The sequence below is a fragment of the Arachis ipaensis genome, chromosome B01, assembly GCF_000816755.2.
Source record: "Arachis ipaensis cultivar K30076 chromosome B01, Araip1.1, whole genome shotgun sequence".
NCBI classification, from domain to species: Eukaryota; Viridiplantae; Streptophyta; class Magnoliopsida; order Fabales; family Fabaceae; genus Arachis; species Arachis ipaensis.
This window is the reverse complement of record NC_029785.2, coordinates 74,950,069-74,954,856: the sequence shown is the minus strand read 5'-3', so window position 1 is coordinate 74,954,856 and position 4,788 is coordinate 74,950,069. Positions and strand designations below refer to the sequence as shown.

Here is a 4,788-nt window from a genome sequence, read left to right as displayed (position 1 = left end):
ACTAATCTTCCTCTTATACTAAAACCAAAATCTTTAGTCCTTTCCTTTCAAAATATTACTTATAATTTAATCTGTTTTTGAGTTTTTCGGTTATCGCTTCTTCGTAACTTTTAATTTAATCTCTCGGTCATCACACCTCACCAATATTTTTTAGTATTTTCACATAAAACAGCACCAAAAATCACTCAAAACAGTTCGATTCTAAGCTGAATCCACCAAGGCCAAACCATAATCTCAAAAATAACAATAATTCAACCAAATTCAACATAAAATTCAATCAAACTCAATAACAATCAATCAAACCAACATTCACTTATCAAATCCACATTTAATTATTATAAAATTACCAAATCCTACCTTTGTATGAAATCAAAATACTCGAAGTTCTGGAGAAGCCTTCTGACTGAGCTGCCGAAGGAAAACACGTCCAGAATCGTCTGTGCCTCCTAGAATTCTAGTTGGCCGAACTTAAGGGGTAGGGAAGCTACGTCACCATCAACTTCCACTAATCAAAAAGTGACACCAACACGTAGAGGAGGATGATACGAACACTTTTACCGGATTAGATTTTTTTATTGGAGTTACGGATCGCAAGAAATCGAAGCTGGAAATTCAGTGGAGTTACGGTTTTTTATCTCTCTCTCTTGGTCACTCTTCTCTCTTCTCACCGATTTGCATGCAAATGATCTTACACTACCAAAAAAAGGATTTTTTAGCGACAAATTTTTAGCGGCAATAATATTATTGCCGTAAATTCTCTTCTCAAAACCAATTTTTAGTGGCAATTATATATTGACCATTAATAGTATAGATTATAATGGCCATTTCAACTATTGCCATTAAAAAAAAGCTAAAGTTTTAAAAATATAAAAAACTAACGGTGAAATGCAAAATCATCGCTCTCTCTGTGCCTCACCCCTCTTCCTCACACAAACTACTCTCTCAGAGCCTTATTCTCTCTGAGAAGTGAAACCACACACCAATCTTCTTCTTCTCAATCTCGCTCTTGCTCTCACATCTCTATCATTTCATTTTTTCATCGCTCAAATCTCTTCCCGGTTATCATCTCAATCTTAATCGCGCTCTGAATCCTTTTCTCGGACAAGCTTGTGTTGATTTCGATTGAAATCTCAATCGCGCTCTAGCAATCAGGTATGAGTTTCTTAATTCTCTCTCAATTCTGATTTTGTGCTCCCAATTTGTGTTCTATTGCATCCTTTTCCCAATTTGTGCTCCCAATTTGTGTTCCTTAATTTTGAGAGTTTTTTTCGCTCAATGATTCAGCAATACATTATCGGTTTTAGATTATGGTAATTTTATTTATTTTTTTTGGCTTTATCATTTTTGCCTTCGATTTTCTAAACTTCTTTGGAATTCATTACAGTCGTGGAATCCGCCATCAGTGTTGAGCACGTCGATTTCACAAAGGCATGCCACATCTTGTAATGTGCATCACTATTTAGACAAACAGTGCCGATGGTTTTGATTGTTCAATGTGTTGGAAAAAGATCGGTTCATATTTTTCTTCCAATTTCACTCTGCGGCAGTTTCATGTGCAGCAAAATATGTCATCGTAAGCTTTTAAGGTTTCTTATGCAACCTCTATAAAAACAACTTATAATGGTGTTATGATTTTATTGTTGTGATTTTATGTGTGCTATCTTAGACCTTAGTGTATGCAAATAATGCAATATCTTTAAAACAGTTTTTCACAAGTTTTGAGTGCCTATATCGCATGTTAAAATATCGTGTAAGATTTAGTTTTGATGCAGATGGAAGGGATATTGACATATTGTTTTCATTTTAATCTAGGTATGATGCTGAAACCACTTATTATGATGAAGGTCCAAGATCTACATACCGAAATCAACTTAAAGAAAATTTGTTGCAGGTACATTATTTTTAATTTTCTTGCAATTATGTTAGTTCAACCTTTCCTTTTATTTTTGTCATTGTTAATTAACCCATGACTGTACATAGAAACAGAAATGGGTGATATATATATATATATATATATATATATATATATATATATATATATATATTTAAATTTTGGATTATTAAATAAGTCACTAGTAGTATAAGCTAATAAGCTAACGTTGTTGAAATTAAATCATTTTGATGGCTTTCACATTTGGGATCTTCTCAAGGAAGATGATATTCTTGGAACATACTATGCTTGCATTGATTCCAAAAGGTTTAGATGGAGACTAGTCCAAAGCATCATGCATGAAGTATTTATCTCAAAGTACCAAATTTTTTATTGCAGATTCATTGATTGGGAACCTTACAAGATTTCAGCAATTGGTTATAGTGAACAAGCACGGAGCATATATTTGCAGATTCCAGGAACTGTTGTTTCTTACAATTTTGATATAGGAATTATGAGAACAATCTGCAACTATTCATATCCAGGAATTAACTTCAATTGCTGCAAATTTCTTCCTTTAATTGCTTTTGGGGTTACCAATGGTACAAGAGAAGTGGTTACCAATCTTCTGAAAACTCTCTTATCTTTGATCTCTATGCAATAGATGGAAGAGAATGCTGAAAGAGGCACTCCAAGCTGCTGATGTTGTCACTTTTGATTATCCCTGTCAGTTTCCTTCTTTTCATTCTGCATTGAAATTGCTAGATCTACAGTTCTACACTATGCTAATCTGTTTTTTTCCCATGTGCTGCCAGATATCACTGGAAAGAAGAAGGCTCCTCCAAAGGCAGAAAAATTGGTGGACCCTTACTCTGAAATTGTCAAGCAAACTGCTGTTAAGTACCCTGGTCATCCCATCATACTTGCAGGCAAATCAATGGGTTCAAGGTACCTTGTTTTTCTTTTTTTCTTTATTTTTTCTTTCTCTTATTTAGGATTTGGAACTTCTATTAGCATTATTATAAGTGTAAGACCCATAATCTTTGAAAAGTCTTATTATGATCAAGTCTCAAATCCTACAGTTATTTATAGCCTTAATTTCAGAGATTATTTTATTAAAGATAATTAAGGCAAGTTTTGATTTATTGGATTTGAGATAAGTTATGATTATTATCCAATTTTATAATTATTGAATTATTTTCTATATTTAAAGTATAAGGTTGATAGTTATGAAATAATAAGGATTTCATATGATTTGAATTAGATAAGTAATATTTTAAATATTATTACTGCTATTTTGGAAAATGAAGAAATTAAGTATATTATTTCTAATTTTTAGATTTGGGCATTTTTTTGAAAATAATTTGTGAAATTGATGAGCAAATAGTATTTTCTATATACAATTAGTGCTGGATTTAATTTGGGTTTCAATTACTACATTATTCCCAATTTCATCTGAAATTACTAAAATGCCCCTAATCCTAATTTTGAAAATGAAACCCTAATCCTAAAACCCTAACCCGGTGACCCGGTTCCTTTCTCACCCAACCCAGCAGCAGCAACACAAATGTTTCCTTTTTTTCCCTCAAACCCACACGCAGCAACAGTAGCAGATCGGAGGAGTGGGGAAGAGAGGAGGGACGACGATGGCTGGGGCCTCACTGCCGCCGCCGTCCAGCTCAACGCCGCCGCACCCTACCCGTTTCCCTTCCTCCCCTCATTCACGCGACACATAGCAGCAACAGCTGCCAAACGAAGCAAAGAAAGAAAGAGGGAACGGAGTGCGACAGGGAGAAGAAGGAGAGGAGACGCGTCGGAGCCGCGGGGCCTCACCGCCACCATCGCGTTGTGCCGCCGCATTCCACGCCTTGCCGCCACCGTTGTACACCGAAGGGAGAAAGAGAAAGAGACACGGAGTCAGCGTCGCGCAGAGAAGGACTCGCTGCCAGCTCCATCGTCCTCACTGCCTTGCCACCGTCGAGCTCGCAACCTTGGAGGGAGCACAGCGCCGCCGTGAGTCCTGACCAGAAGAGAGCGAGAGACCAAGAGAGGAACGTGGAGTCGGCGACGCACAGGGAGGCACTCGCCGCTACCGTCGCGCGCCGTCGTGTGCTGTCGCTGCTGTTTGAGCAGTCATCATCCCCTCCATTCTACTGCTCTGGTCTGCCGCCGCCACTACTAGAGATCCGCCCGATCTGATCTGAAGGAAAGAAAGAGGTTCAGGGTGCCACTGCTACTTGCGCTGTGAGCTGCTGCACCGCCAATGTTGGGGGGTCTGCCACCGGTCCGATCTGAGGGAGAGGAGATGCAATCGGAGGAGCAGGCGTGGGGTTATCACCGCTGCTGCCAGCTCCTGGGTACTGCCCAAGCTGCCCCTCCGGCCGCCCAAAACCCCGCTGCCGTCGCCGGAGAACTCTTCCGGTAAGCGTTGTAATTGCGATTTCTGCCTTTTTGGATTTTGAGAAGGTTTTAATGCTACGTGGTTTTTTATAGTTGATCCACCGGAGCTTCTGGTCATCACTGGAGCTGTTGCCAGGCCTGTTCAAAACCGCAGCTGTTTCATTTCGCTAGTTCAGTAAGTAAATTATGTTTCGAAAAGCCTCGCGTTAGTATTCTGTTGTGCTCGGTTAATGAATATGAGTTTTGATAACGTGGGGTCGAGTCCTGATTATTGTATGTTGCGATTAGTATTGCTATGGTTATTGCGAACGTGACTTGGAGCTTAGGTTTCGGTTGCTGTCAGTTCGAGTTGAGGCGGGAAAGGACTCTGTGAGGCGTTTGGGTTACGGAACTGCGTTTTGAGGTAGGGGCACTTTCCGAAAACTATAGTTTATTATTGGAATTATTACATATGGATACTGATGTGAGATACGGTGTATTTAGTGATTGTATCTGCCTTATGTATTATTTGATTGACT

At 38.8% G+C, this 4,788-nt stretch overlaps 1 long non-coding RNA gene across 1 annotated transcript; it reads left to right on the top strand.

Annotated features, from left to right (window-relative positions):
• Positions 883-2,819, top strand: LOC110271491. Its single transcript, XR_002362150.1, has 5 exons — positions 883-1,152; positions 1,385-1,573; positions 1,813-1,891; positions 2,270-2,596; positions 2,686-2,819. It is a non-coding gene; the product is annotated as an uncharacterized LOC110271491 (long non-coding RNA).